The sequence below is a fragment of the Rhinoderma darwinii genome, chromosome 4, assembly GCF_050947455.1.
Source record: "Rhinoderma darwinii isolate aRhiDar2 chromosome 4, aRhiDar2.hap1, whole genome shotgun sequence".
Lineage (NCBI taxonomy): Eukaryota > Metazoa > Chordata > Amphibia > Anura > Rhinodermatidae > Rhinoderma > Rhinoderma darwinii.
The window spans coordinates 393102106-393117504 of record NC_134690.1 but is presented as its reverse complement, the minus strand read 5'-3'; the positions used below and the strand labels follow the sequence as shown (position 1 = coordinate 393117504).

Sequence of the window (15399 nt, the reverse complement as noted above, 5' to 3'; positions counted from 1 at the left end):
ATTTCACACATATTGCATAGGAGTTATTAGTCTTGGCGTGAAGACTTTTTGCTAAAACATTATTTTTGTATATAAGTCTGTACGTCCTTTTTAAAACTGGATTGAATAAGGTCTAATTAATACATACTCCAAAACTGCTTTCAGGGAGATTAAACTTTTTTGGTCCACCCTTGGCCATTACTCTATAATGACAGGCAGAGCACTCCATTAACAGTACTAGAGAGCCCCCATAATCAGTGCCAACTAGAAAGCCACCTTAAAAAGTTTCAGTCTGGTGTAAACAGTGCCAGACAGAAGGTGCCCCATTAACATTTACAGAGAGTGCTCCCATTTAACAGTGCCAGACTGTCCCATTTAGGCGATGTTCACATCTGCGTTGGGGCTTTCCATCGGGGGTTCTGTCAAGGTTTGTCTCACTTTTTACTTGACAGCAAAAATAGCACAGCATGCAGCACTATTCATGCCATCAAAACAAATTAAATATTGACAGACCCCAAATATAAGTCAAGCGGCAAAGTGTTATGGCTTCCATTATAAACAGAGCCTTACAGTACCAACCTATATGTTTTAATTACAAATATGTATAAACCTTTGGGGGACAGTCAGTGGACCCCCTGTCTATCTCACCTTAAGCCTGACAAGCATAGAGCATGTTTACCCAGATTGCTGTGGGCCACAAAAGTCCAACGGGCCCTGACATTATTTTAGGATGAGGTGCGAAACTGGCACATATGTTCATTGGCAATTTTGGCCCCAATTTCTGTTTTATTAGGTGCGGTTTCATTCAATGTTACCTCTCCTAAAATGTCTGTTTTAGTAAATACTTGTATTCACCATGAAATAACAATTCTGGAATATATTTTCTTAGAACTTTGTGTTATTCCTCCTCGAAATTTATGAATAAATTGACAACTGGGTGTTACCATTCCCCTTGTCGAAGAGGCGTGTGTCTACACAGTCTGAGATTGTGAGCCCTGATTGGGCATCGTCAGACTGTGTAGTGACACACCCCCAACTGATAACACCCAGTTGTCAATTTATTCATAAACTTCTAGGAGGAATAACAGAGAGAAGAAGAACAACATAAAGTTCTAATAAAATATCCTCTAGAATTGGTACTAAAACAGAAATGTCAGGAGAGGTCCTCCTTAAGGCATCGGTTCCCGTAGACTGGTGCATCATAGAGCTATACAAACTGTTGTTGTAGACAAAATCATATATTTTGAGTCCGCTTCGGTAGTTATAAAATAAAATGGAGAATACGATTAAGAAATGTATTGTATATGATCATGTCTGACGTGGATACTATGCACACACTGAATGAAAATAGCTTTACAAGTCATGAGATGTTTCCTAAAACAAGGTACTAATTATAAATCTTCACATATCCGGGATATAACCGCTATTTCAAGAGCTACAGTAGCTTATAATGTACAACCCACAATAAATGCTTCCTGGCTTCTATTCAAATAGTAGAGTTGTGTTTCCATTTCCACAGAGCAATGTGAATCCCATATGACGAGAGGGTCATAAAATCCAACCAAATAATGTGGAATTCCTACAGTAGTAAATGGCGTTTGTATAAAGTATTATTACAAATAATTTTTTTTTCCATTTTCTTCAATTTATCACAGGTTTACAACATACCTGCCTTTCAAAAATATGATGTTTAAAGTTATTATGGATGATAATACAAGTTATGATCATGTAGGTAGTCATAGATATTCGGTGATTGTGGCCCGACCTCGTAAATATTGGCCGGATCATGTGACAGTCTTCATGTCAATGGCTATGAGCAGATAAAGAATTTAACTTTTTGGGCTATCGCAATTGTTTTCCTGGAGTCTGGATGTGATTCTACCCCTACCGAAATAAATAATTGTGCATTCTCCTAGTTCTGACCTCCATCTGTTGTCTATGGCTGCCAGTCAGAAGGTGCAATCCGGCCACATTTTAGGGTCTATATTACGGGCGCATTCCACAAACCCTCCTAGGGTTCAATTGAACCAAACTTAGGCCCCCACAGAATTGTAAGATGATTTAAGTTTGGTTCAGTAGCAGGGCCCGGTTTTAGGTGCCATAGCATTGTCCAACTCCTAGCAGTATCTACTATAGACATGTACTCTCTATATGCCCCATTGGGGCATATGGTTGTAATAAAGGGGAGAATCCCCGTTCCAGGACCCCTCAGAGAGCTGCTAAAACAACAGCTCTTGTTCTGGACAACCCAGTATGTCCTAGAATTACACGGATGGTTTAATGATTTAGACAATGCAAGGTAAGAAGAGGTCTTCCATAGCAAAGCTTGGATTAGGGCTCCCCATTCCATCATGGCCACCATTAATAGTCAAGTAAAAAGACATCTAATGATTAATATACTCAATACTTTGTGTCTTTTCCTCCATTCCCAGCACTTCACATCCAATTATCCACTATCTCTCCTTTTTAGATATTTTTCTCCATAGGGGGCAGTAGTAAAGAATTTAGCTCTGTTATTGTCCATAGTACAGATACTGTGGCACATTTATTAAAATTGCCTTATTGGCAGCTGTTTTCTGCCTGCAAAAATGGTGCAGTTGTAATCAGACCTGCACCATATTGAAAAAAATGGCGCACTGAAGAAACTGAATTTGGTGCAAGAACTGTAAATATGCAAGAAATCCACAATCGTGGTAGAAGTCATGGAGCACTGGCTAAATGGGACTGAAAATAAATTTTCAATGTGCTTGGAGTAGTGGCCCCTTCCCGTCCCCCTATCCTGTTTAGGTCCTACAGCAGGGGGCGCCATTGAGAAATGCACTTCCAAAGGGTAAAGAGAATATGAAAATAATAATAAGAAAATGTATTTAACAGAATCTATTTTTTATGTATCTTTTCATAGGAATGTTTCCTGTACCATTAATATTAGTTTCTCCTACAGGCGGTTTGTTCCCATACACACGACCCCTGCTGTATCCATATATACATCATGCATCATTCATATGTGTCTGGTTATACGGCTGAAGTGTCAATCTTTGGTAGCAGCGAAAACATTTTTCTTCAATTTTTGGATTTTTCCCAAATCATTTTCTTTGTTTTTCTTTCTGCCCTGCTAAATTATGAAATTCAACATCTGGCATTGAGAATATCCAACTGTTTTCTCTACCTCAGGTTAAATTAGCAGCGCTATAATTACCAGTACGTGTATCAACTTAAAATATATTTAATTTTAATCCACTTAATACCATGATTTACAAAAAAAAGAAAAAGAAAGCAACACATGTAATCCTATTCAGGTGTTTGGCTTATACAGGGCAATTATGTATCCGCCACTTAACCCATCTGTTACCAGGAAGCCCTGAGCTGTGATCAGCATTGAGACCAAGTCTAAAAATCTAATATAATAGAATCTATTCGTTTTATAGTCTTAAACTGGCCACACACTGGCTCGGCTTGGCCATGGGTTTGATTTCCAACTAAGCCAACATCTGCATGGAGTTTGTATGTCCTGCCCATTTATGTGGATTTCGAGAGAGCTACAATTTCCATCAGTAATCCAGAAGCATAATGTCAGGTCAAATGGCGACCAATGAAAATTGCCCTAGTTCGGGAAACTTGGGATTTCTATGCTCCAGTGGGCAGTGACCAATAGGAGGGATATGGTCTATTGATACCAATCCTTACCCTATTCCGATTCAAATTGTAGGGACAATTCGATCTACCAAAAGGCTCCAAGGAATGCTGGCCAAAGAGCTGAAAAATAAGATAACGAGCTTATGATGCTACTCCTTATCCCCACCAAGAGTCCTCTCGGGCACTTAACAGCGCTAAAAAGGTTATAGCGTCCTTCAATCCCCCAACCCAATTCAACGGACAACTTGAGATTTCTATGCTCCAGTGGGCAGTGACCTATAGGATGAATATAGTCTATTGATATCAATCTTTACCCTATTCCTAATTCAATTTTTTGGAGCTTATACATCTACTAAAAGGCCCCAAGGAATGCTGACCAAGGAGCTTAAAAATAAGATAAGGAGCTTATGATGCTACCCCTTATGCCCACCAAGAGCTCCACCCGGACATTTCACAGCACTATTCAGGTTAAAACGTTCTGCAAACCACCCCCAAAAAAAATAAAATTATTCACAACCTATAATACCCAATCATGGGTTAAACCTATTAACTTAGTCAAACAGTGGCTCATGTAACATCGGAAGGTAGCCGCAGGGAAATCATATGGTTAACGTGTCGTTGTCGCAATCTTCAAGAAGTAGGTTTCCTTTAGCAACGTGCACTCTGCTCATTGACCGATTGGCCTTTTTAAAATCCTTCCCATGATTGTTTTATTTTTATTTTTACCATAGACACAGAAGTAGGTATGAACAAATGAAATCTATTGGTCTATCCAACCACAACTATGATATTCCTGATTACTCAATCCAATATTTCACTAAGCTTTGGCAAAGTCAATGAACCATTGGGTCCAAAAAGTATCAAACCACACAGAGATCACTAGTTTCCAATTCTGAATATTGGTTCAATCTACAAAATAGAAGATGTCCTTTTCGGCATGTTTGGCCAAAAGAAGAGGGATTTTTACTAGGGACCCTCCTCTATTAGCTGAAGTTGAGGGCCATATTGAGTGCAGATCTTGGCAGTGGACCACATTGGGGCCCATCAAATGTAAATAATGGACTGCATGGATGTCCATTGATTTCAATAGGTGCTACCAAATCAGTGGTCCCCCATGCAACCAGTGAGATGCCCCCCAATTGTATCCATACCATTATAAACCTCATCCTGAAATTGGATTACAAAGACTTGATAGCCCTAACTTAATGGTGACAAATTGGACAAATAATTTTAGAACAACCTACACAGTTTACATAATGGTTCAGACAAGGGTCAAGTAAAAATAATTGCCATCATGACAGCTCGCTCTACTTCTAATCACCTGGTCTTATGTAGATAAAGTTCCACATGTGTTTATTGTACTTTCTAACTCATGACGACTAACCCCAGGCCTCTAGGAAGACTTCATGATGGACCTCAAAGGTGATTGATTATCAATTTAATGGAATTTGTTCTTAGACCAGAGGTCAGAGGTCTTTCATCCGTCTACAAGCCGTGAGGTGATGAGTGACATTGTAGAAGATTTCTGTAGAAGACCAGGTGAAGACTGAGAAGTTGGTGGCAGATTAACCAGATAGAGATGACACCGGCCCCACACCGCGCTTCTTGTACATTTCATAGAAGCGGGTTAAAAAACAAAAGGTGTCAGCAAACATCACACATCCCTTACAATTCTTGAGGGACGTCAGTACATAAAAAAATAAACATTTCCAACATATTTATAGAGACCTTCCATTTATCTAACCACTTCCAATGGACGTCTTTGAAGAATTTAAAAACACGATGTCAATTCCTCTCTCGCCAGCTTCACACCCACTCGTTCAGACCTACAACACTCCCATTATTCCTCTTTCAGCACTGGGAAAGGTGTAGGAGGAAGACAGGAATGAGTGGCAGAGATAACCGTAATCCTTTTCTGTGGGAAAACAAACAATCATGGTCTACCTTTTGTACAACAAGATAAATATGGGTCTCTTTCCACAGCCAAGAACATGTCTACCTTGTCTCCCGTCTTTTTTTCTTACACTATGTTAAGGAGAACCTAGACCTAGAGTCTACCTTTTATCCAATTGCTGTGCGATTGAATACATTGACCCCGTTATCAACCTCTTCAGGCTGACTATAGTGGTCCTCAATGAGATTACAGACAAGAAGTCAAGAAAAATGTCTGCCCTAAACACTACTGTATGTCCAGGGCTGAGAACCTCCAAAAACATTTTCACATTATCAGCTTATGTTATAAATTTACCCTTTTTAAACCACGTACTTCAGCTTTGGTTGTCCTATAATTATTAAATATTTGTTTTACTTGAACAGGACCTGATGACAGGACAGGCTTTCTTTATATTTAGGCATGTGTGACATACCCCTTTAAAAGGCAACTAGATGGCAAAAATTGTGGCCACTACATTACTCCACTCCCAAAAATAATTTTTAGAAAGGGTGGAAAGCTGCAAATGTCAAGCTTCTCCATTCCTGTGACTCAAGGTTTTGGTGTTGAGTGGCCATAAGGAGGATAAATACAATCTGGGTTCAGAGATGAACACAGGCGTCTTGTCAGTCAGAGGAATCGTCATAGTGTGAGCTGTGTTCCCAAACTCTGCACCCAACTGTGACAACCCAGCAGAGTTCATAGATAGAAATTTTTCACTAAAAACTGCAGCACAAATAGGCAATTGCAGTTTTTGGGGAATTTTTGGTCGTCATAGTTAAGGTTTACGGGTGGGAAACTCCGTTAAACACATCACCCAAAGAGCATGCAGTGCTTTGGAACAAATGTCAGGTGGGTCAAAAACACCCCAAAAATGCCAAAAACAAAAACAGAATGTGTCAAAAAATGTGCCAAATTTTGGCACAGATTGGTGAAGTTTGACCGTATCTTGATGTTAGAACCTTACGCGACACTTTTAAAAATTGTTCCGAAAGGGGGCTTGGCTTCGCAAGAAGGGCGAGGTTTGCAGGGAGGGATGCGCTTAAAATGTGCCAATGTGCGCCCAATAAAGTGTTAAAAACTGCCACAAAATTTTGGCACAAAATAAGTCAAAATCAAAAAAGTAGGAAGAGAAAAGTGTCTAAAAGCTCATGCAAAATGCACCAAAATTATCATGCAGCATGCACCACTGTGATAAATTTGGCGCATTTTTTGCCTGACTGGTTTAAATGTCCTTTTACACGGGGAAATTATCGGGCAAACGAGCATTCACAGAACGCTCATTCCCGATCATTGACCTGTGTACACAGAGCAACGATCAACCGATGCATGAGCAAGCGCTCGTTCATAGGCTGATCGTATCGTTTCGGCAGCCTAAAATATCATCGTTGTCGGCAGCACAACTCCCAGTGTAAACAGGGAGACGCACTGCCGACATGATAATAATGTATGGGGACGAGCGATCGGAGTAACGAGCGCTCGTCCCCATACATAGCTCCTTGTGAAAGGAGCAGACGAGCGCCGATCAACGAGCTGTCTCATTGGTCGTCGCTCGTTGTTATGGCCAAAATTGGCCGGTGTAAAAGGACATTAAATTTACGCTGTCTAACTATTAGAAGGCATTAGTAAACATTGTATGTTCAGTACTTCAGATTTTCACACTAAAAACCAACGAGTGCCCACTGCGTATTTACTGATCCAAAATAATTGCCGGGAAAAAACACCACTGAAGTTTGTGCTGAATGGAGTCTGTGAAGCCGGCCTAAACGAGTTTTCACACAATATGCATTGATGATATATTAATTAGATAGACCATCAATAGCTGAATGATGAGATCACCATGATCCCTAGAAATTTAAGTAGCCCTTTGTCTTTTTTTACAAAATAGTGCCACCCCTGACGTAACACTGTGTCGGCATTGACTCGTTCCACTTGAACTCAACGTACGGTTAGGTTTGGCAATGGTTGGGAAAAAAGCTTAAAGGAACCGTGACCACTTCGTGTTTGGCATCGATTGTGGTACTGCCAGTGGGACCCCCACAATCATACATGGCTAACATATCAATATACCATTAATATCTATGGCAGGAAAACTTCTTAAATAGTTTGAATGGAAAGTAGAGTGACCTGAATACAAATATCCACATATTATATAACCAGCTGTATTCTCAAAGTCACTGAACTAAAACCCATTTTAGGATTGTGCTTTGTGTATTTTGGAAGATGCCAATCTCTTGAATATTTTTACCCGTCTGTCTTCAATCCCCATGTTTTGATATGTTTTATACTTGCGTGGCATTCAAGTCTGGTCCATTATTCAAAAGAAGTGCATATATTTCCAACTCGCACTGCGGCTCCTTTCTACTGAAGCTGCTTAACCCCTTTACAACCAGAGGTCAATGACGCCCCTGTGACCACACCAAAATGTCTTTTTTTGGAGTCATTAAGGGAGATGCCCTACGTTACTGCTACACAGAATACCCTGCGAACCTGGCCTAAAAATGTTGTTTTTTTTGTTCGATCCAAATATTATTTTTTCCCCTCTTTTTGCAGATAGAAATGTCTAAATTGAATTTTAAAAAAATGGCTTGATTTTTAAGCATTATGATGGAAAATGGGCAAAGAAAAGAGAAAAAATGTCTTTACGGTTTCGTATGATACTCTATGGCAGTGGTCTCCATCCTGGAGGTCTTTAACCTCAACAGCTCTGCAGCTATTGCATAACTACAACTCCCACAGACCATGGCTCTGTAGCACGGCTATACAGGGTGTAGAGGATGTAGTTGGCCATTCTGCCACTTAATTAATTGCACAGGTTGGTTGTGGGGCCTGGCATATAATGTTCATCAGGGCCCTAGGTGTCGGTTGTCTCATGAAGACAACCCCTCTTTAAATAGAAGCCGGCCCGGTGTTTACGCATCTGTCCGTATATATGGCCGATCATGTAATACATGGATGGACAGGCGACTCCAACAGAGCATGGACCACTCTTACATAGCTGTTCTCCAATAAAAAGTGGTCCGAAGTGGGAGCCCCCAACTAGGACATCCATATGTCCTTTTGGTTTTGTTAATATTTTTGGGTCTCTGGCCAGCATAGTCCGTGATTTCTTTTATATACACATCACACATAATAGTGATCTAAATGCCACTGATCTGTATATAGAGCAATGCAGGGAAGACACAGAGTGTGTCCCCCCAGCATCTCTGTGCCTTGTAAAATAGAAAATAATGGAGGTGTAGTCAGAGGTATTGCTTTTAACAGATAGCATTTTGCAGCGGAAGCTCAGATATATTGCAATCATTATCTCTCTCTGACATAGAAGTTGATGACATAGCTGATGAGTTTATATTTTACAATAGTTTACAAAAATGACGGAGCTTGTGCCGAATATTAGGCAGGCACATACATGAACAACTTGTGAGTATTTTGGAATTACGCACTTACCCGCATGTCAGTGTCTATAGCAGAAATAAGTTATTCTTAGCTGCACCGTACAGACCAGGACAGGCTTTCAACAGTGAGAATCTGCTGGATCTATCTAGGGCCAAGATCTTTGCAGTCGTTGTAGGTTGTACATAACTATTTCAGTCAATCATTGGTCCTATTATATTAGCACAAATACGGAACAAGAACGGTGCCGGAGGTCGCAGACTTGACTTAAAGCATGGATAGGAAACTGCATAAAGGGAAGCTCCGTCTTTTTTGCCACATCATTTTATTTTGCCATCTTCATTATAGGTGATTTATATGATTTATCAATTAGGGGCTAACACCTTTAATTTTTGAGCTGCTACTTCATCTTGCTACCAGGAAACCATCAACAAGCAGTCTCTGTTTAGTAAACTTAGTGGCACAAAGGCGTACTGTTCTAAATGAGCTGTGAGTCTAAAAACAGTGCCACACCTGTCCACAGGTTGTGTGTGGTATTGCAACTGAGCCCCATTTATTTCAAGCTGCAATACATTTCACAGCCCATGGACAGGTGTGGTGCTGTTTCTGAAAGAAATCAGCCATGGTTTCTATGGTTTTTAATCCTGTACAATCCCTTTTAACAAATCTATACATCCTGAAACTTGGCTCATCACCACATAAGTAACCCCGGCAGCTCAACTCATTAAAGGGATTGCCGAGGATTAGAGAAACATGGCTGCTAAACAGCGCCACACCTGTCCAAGGGTTGTGTCTGGTATTGCAGCTCAGCTGTATTGAAGTTAATGGGGATGAGCTGTAATACCATAGTTAACCTGTGGACAGGTGTGGCACTGTTTTTGGAAGAAAACAGTAATGTTTTTTTAATCTTGGACAACCCATTTTAAGGCTGTCCAATCTGTCAGCAGCAGCAGCTAACCTGCTTGTTGACGGTTTCTAATTATTCTTTTTTAAGATACTGTATAGGCAACACACCAACGGATAGATAAGAATCTAAAAATGGTGCACAAACTTTTATAAATTTGGCACAGAGAACTCTGACAGGTTGTAACTACCAACATTGGCAATTCAGTCACACAATACTTGCATGTTGACATTTGCTCACTGACCATATCTCTGATCTATAAGATAGGATATCAATATATTTCCGATCAAGGCCAGAACAAGGTCCGCGGAGGTCGCTTGTCAAATTTTCTCTGCACTTTTCACATAATACCACCATACAAAGCATAACGTCATGCTACCACTATTCCCAAATAACCTATGTCATAGCTAAATAATAATAATGCCAAATAGCGACCTACAAATACAGACGTTCATGCAGTGCCTATACAATGTCCAGATAACAGTTTCGGTTAGAAATTCAGAGCATCAGAGACTTGTAGTTGTTGTGATGTCCTGAAGAGGGAGGTATAGACCCCTAGAATATAGACCCCTAGATGATGAAGGAATTTGCCCCTTTCGCCTCCATATAGTCTGGCCCTGTCTCAATGGAGCTATTCACAGTCTTGTTGACAAAAAACTTATAAAAATGACCCTTCCCTGCAGTCGCCAGGTAACATTTTCAGTCCAATATTATAAATTTATAAATCCTATAATCCCAAAATATCCAAAAATCTGGTGGACTCTGGCATCAGAAGCATGAACGGCGGGCTACTTGCGCTTAATAGCTCATAGAGCACCCCCTTTATCCACCGGTAATTGTGAACCATAAAATGTATTTGCTCAGACCTTTACTTGCGATGTAATAGACAGAAGGGAGCTACTATCAGGTTTCAGTGGGCCCCATACCAACTGGGCCCTTGTGCAGCTCCACAGGTTGCACATATGGTATGTCCACTCCGATCCAACACTAATTGTAAGACATGGATGGGAAAGAGTCTAGCCAGCTAACCTGTGATGTCATTTATTTATGCAGTAGTGGACCCCCTTTGTCTACAGTGCCCCTGTGTAGCGGCACAGGATGAACATAGGGTATGCCCGGCCCTGAATCTGGGCCCACATGGGCCGAGTTGCTACAGAAATATGAATCCCTGATTCTGTGTGACCTGCAGTTCTTCAGAGGCTGTAGAAACCTAGGCTGTATGATTTGAGCTTTAACACTTTACTACAGTTTCTTTTTTTCCTGTCCAGATGGAAAAAAGTTTTACTTTGAAAAGAAAAAAAATCAAGCACAATTTCAGAGTGTAGGCGACCAATACAGACAAGGAAGGGATTTGGAAAGGAATGGTGCACAGGGGAAATGAAAAAGTAAAATGTATTCATGAATAAATCCATAAAATGAGATGAGGGAATGTGATGTGGGACTGTGAAATGGCGCAAGAAAACCCGAAAAGAAACAATATGACTTGTTTGATTACAGAGAGCACCAGAGGTGAAAAAAAAAAAGCTCAAAAAGCTCAAACAGGCAAAATAATAGCTACAAATATATTCCTGGTGTCACTGCTCTGCCTGCCAGCCTGTCTACGTGGATATATTCCTTTCCCTTGTTCCCAGTCACCTTGATGGCCGGCAGTATATTATAGCACTAGTACACGACAGATAGAAATATACAATAGAAATGCCTTCGAGCTTTGCACTGGTTCACGTTCTCCTCCTAATTTTTACAAAAATATAGTTTATGCATCAGTAAGACTCTGTTCACACTTTGCATTGTTTCGGTCCATATACTGCAGTATCCTATTGAAAAATTGAAGCATGACACACCTATTGAGTCATCAGGATCCGTTACAAAAGGGACCATTATGGATCCATCCTATTTGTCATGGCTACTGTAAACACGGAAGCCAAGAAGCCACTGTGAACTGTCATGAAGCCCGAGGCTGTAACTGGGCCAGCAGGGCCCGGTGTGAACCCATCTTTTCACCATGGGATTTGATTTGGGGCTACTCCAATGAATGCAGCCTAAGGGAACCCCTGGTCGCCATCTGTTAACCCCTCTACAAGGATGTGAACTTTGCTGCAGGGGAACCCCAGGTCATTACCTCCGGAATAGTCTCCCTTGTTGATGACTGACATAACAGAAACAGAGTGGTCTAAAAAGCTAAAGGTCAGGGCAGGCTGTGGAGGTTCATAACGATACAACGTAGCAATAGGTTTCGGGCAAGCGGCAGAGTTTTGTCACGGTAAACGTAGCTAAAGGTCATGGCAGGCATGGATGGTCAAAAACAGGTAAAAGGCGGTAGACAGGAATTCGAAAACAAGACTGCAGGGATAACTTGGAACAATAGGAAACAAATTGTTCTGAGGAAATGGTCCATGGCAGGAGGAGCCTTTTACATTCAATTGTCCAGGAAAACTAGATTTTGGCACATGCTGGCCCTTTAAAAATGCAAGGATCAGTGCGCTCGCAAGGACCCAGCAGAAAATGTCGACGGCCAGAGCAGCCGCCAGAGGCAGAATGAGGAGGAAGAGGGTGGCAGCGTGGACCTGGTGCCGGGGAACAGTAAGTATGGAGCAGCAGGGAGAGGGGTGTGCTACATGAACAAAGCCTAAGCCAGGGGTTTGCAAGCCTTGCCTCGGCACAGCACAACTCCCAGTGTGTCTGGACAGCCGCAGGTTGAAGACTAATTGCCTAAGCCGTGGTTTGTGTCCTGTCAAGAATCCTTACCCCTTCTACGTCCTCAGTTCAGTGGCAATTCTACCATAAGCTGAAGAGTTGAGTTTTTTGAGACAGACTGGTTGATAGGGATTTGCTGCCTGACAACCAATTGAAAATATAATGGTTGTTAAGCAGAGCAGCCATAGCAACCAGACTGTAAGACATGACTCTCCATGACTCTTTACCGGTACTGAACTTAGAAGTATAGCTTAGTAGTAGTCATGCCATGTCAATCCCTTTCTTAGGCTTTGGTAATCCGATTTTTCTGAAAATAAATTTAGTTGGTGGACTTCTTTAAGAGCATTGAGCACAAAGAATAAAAATAAGGCTAAGAACACACCTGGACTGACATGAGATGTTAAATTAGTTATCTTATGTCGAGTATTAGTATTGTCTAAGATATATACCTTCTGTCAACATGATGTGAGACTGGGAAAAGATTGACGCTTTTTGAATTTTGGTGTTGGCTACGACAAACAAGAGAATCTTTGACCAATTCAAGTCTATTCTTCCACTTGTAGCCCAAATTACCAGAATGAAGAGTTATGTTATTTTGATAATAAAAAATAAATCCTGAAGACCCACGCAGAAGAGAGGACACTCTTGAGGAAGACCCTTCAAAAGATCATCAGGAATCGACTTGAAGGTACTTTAAAAAATAACCATGAATGGTGTGCATGCAAGGAAGCTGTAACATGTAGCTGACATGGTGAAAACCATAGACATGACCTCTTTATGCCTGACAGTAGGAAGGGTCTGACCTCCCAATAGGCAAGCAAGTGACCCAATAAAACCGACCATTTGTGTGACGCAACTCAAAAACACCTGATGTGACGTGAACGCTTCTAAGAAATCGTAAATCCCAGAGCTCATTAAAAACAGCCGCTGTTGTAAATCTGAAGAACAACCTAATGCACCTGTTGAAATTACTTGACGAAACACGATGATTATGAAAAAACTATTTTTTTTATATTTGGCATCATTGATGGTTATCTTAAAAAAGGGAATTGGGATGTCTAACTGGCTGGGTGACCTAGTAAACTAATATTTGATGTACCTGTACCAATATTTCTATGACATGACTGTAATGCCCGCCGATCCCCGCAGCAACCGTATACATACCTCTTCACGGCATCCTCTGGCCGCATCCCTCCATCACTCCCGTCTGGTCAGGTTATGCTCTCCTTCTTCACTTCCTAGTGCAACTCTTAGGGCCAGTGCACACCTAATTATTCACCCAGCTTTTTCAGGGTATAAAGGGACCTCTCCCTGGTTTAATCATTGCCCGAGCAATTTGATTCTTCCTAGCTTGCTAGTGATATCCTGCTGATCATTTGTTTAGAATTGCCTGTACCTTTGGTTATCCTTGCCTTCCGCCTGCCCTGACTTCTTGAAAGTGACCCATGACTAGCCATTGCCACCTGCCCTGATCTTTTCCTCGACCAACCATGAGTGCCCGTTTTCTGCCTGCGCTGATCTTTGCTATACCTAACCCTGCATTCTGTTTGCCGATTTAGTACTACGTTTGTCTACGTTGACCATCACCAAGGTAGACTACTTTGGGGGTAGTGACCAGGGGTTCCCCAGCAGCGAAGTCCAGATCCCCGTATATGGGTTAAAGGGTGAATACCCAGGGTTCCCTTAGACTCTGCTCCCTGGTTTAGCCCTACGTTAATTCGCTTGGTGACAAAGTAGGTTCACACCATTCTCGTTCATACTGGTCTATAATTCTGGAGAGATTTCAAGGAGTTAAATCGGATCTGTGATCAGACTATGCTGTTTTATATAACGGCATCATAGTATACGGACAGGTTCCCTCTCCTATTAGCCAGAACGGGACAAAAATATTTTTCCGCTTGACTAATAAGAGTGATCAAATAATCCACCGGGCCAGAATCCAGAGTATTAATATGGGTCCATGCCGCTTTCTTTTACCGTGCGGCCGAAAACCGCACCGAAAAACGCATGCAAATTTTGCAAATCGCAGTAGAAAGGCCGATTAAAGTGTGATGAAACACTCATCATTAGGTCTCATCATTATGGGGATACGAGGGGGTTTGATCGTTGAGCTTGATTTGAATTGATTTATTAGGAAATGAAAGGTGTACTTTATATCTTTTATATATTTTATACTTTTGTATTTCTGGATTTTTGTATGGGAAGTTGTTGGAAACAAAATTTGGTGCTTTGGTTTTGTGTTTTCTGTATATATAGATATATTCTACATTCAATGTTCAGTAACTTTCCTGAGTTACATACATCCTGTATTATAACCCAGAGCTATATTCATAATTCTGCTCATTGTCAAGTTCAATACTAGATAAGTAATGTATTTACAAAGTTACACAATTTTTAAGTAGATTTTATTTGTATGTAAACTCTACAATTGTGTTTAAAGGTGGCCATACACTTTAAAGGCCATATGGACTTCATAGAAATCTCCCTCTATGAGCTAGATCGGAGAACCTCCGCAAAGAATGGGTGTCTTCTAACACTACTTCCCCTGGTGCTAGCAGCGGATCCATGAAGTTAGAAAAACCGTATCTGTCAACTCATTCAAATGGATAGTGAATATGTCTGGTCTATTTTAAACATACTGGAAAACTAATAAAACGTGGAAATGATAAACCCTATTTTTTTTAGAAAAAAAACAACCACAAATCAGACAAAAACCCTTTCCATGCTGGGCTCACTTAGAAATAAAATCCATAGATTACACATATGAAAATTATCTCTATAAGACAAGATTGTCGCTGTAAGTTGACATTAGATGGACCATTTTATGCCGAAGTACCATGATTGGCCGATATCAGGCCACATTCGG

General features: G+C 40.9%; 1 protein-coding gene across 1 annotated transcript in view; it reads right to left on the bottom strand.

The window, feature by feature from the left end:
- The window catches only part of TGFB2 (transforming growth factor beta 2), a 103741-nt gene that overhangs the window by 35399 nt on the left and 52943 nt on the right, over positions 1-15399 (bottom strand). The gene's annotated exons all lie outside the window — the stretch shown is intronic.